Raw genomic sequence first — 208 nt, forward strand, 5'->3', positions numbered from 1 at the left:
CAGCGCGGGCACTCCCGGCGGCGCCACGGCAAGCAACGGGATCGTAGCAGCCGACATGTTTGGCACTATGGTTTGGCAGGGCAAGACCAAAGAAGCCACGGTGGTGTGAGGCAGGTTGACGGCCTGCATGGGCAGGGCGGGGGAGTTGGGTGCCATGGGCAGAGTGGGGTTCATGGGCAGGCTGGGCAGAATCACGGCCGGAGCAAAG

This window comes from Acanthisitta chloris, unplaced genomic scaffold, assembly GCF_000695815.1.
Source record: "Acanthisitta chloris isolate BGI_N310 unplaced genomic scaffold, ASM69581v1 scaffold9370, whole genome shotgun sequence".
Taxonomy (NCBI): domain Eukaryota; kingdom Metazoa; phylum Chordata; class Aves; order Passeriformes; family Acanthisittidae; genus Acanthisitta; species Acanthisitta chloris.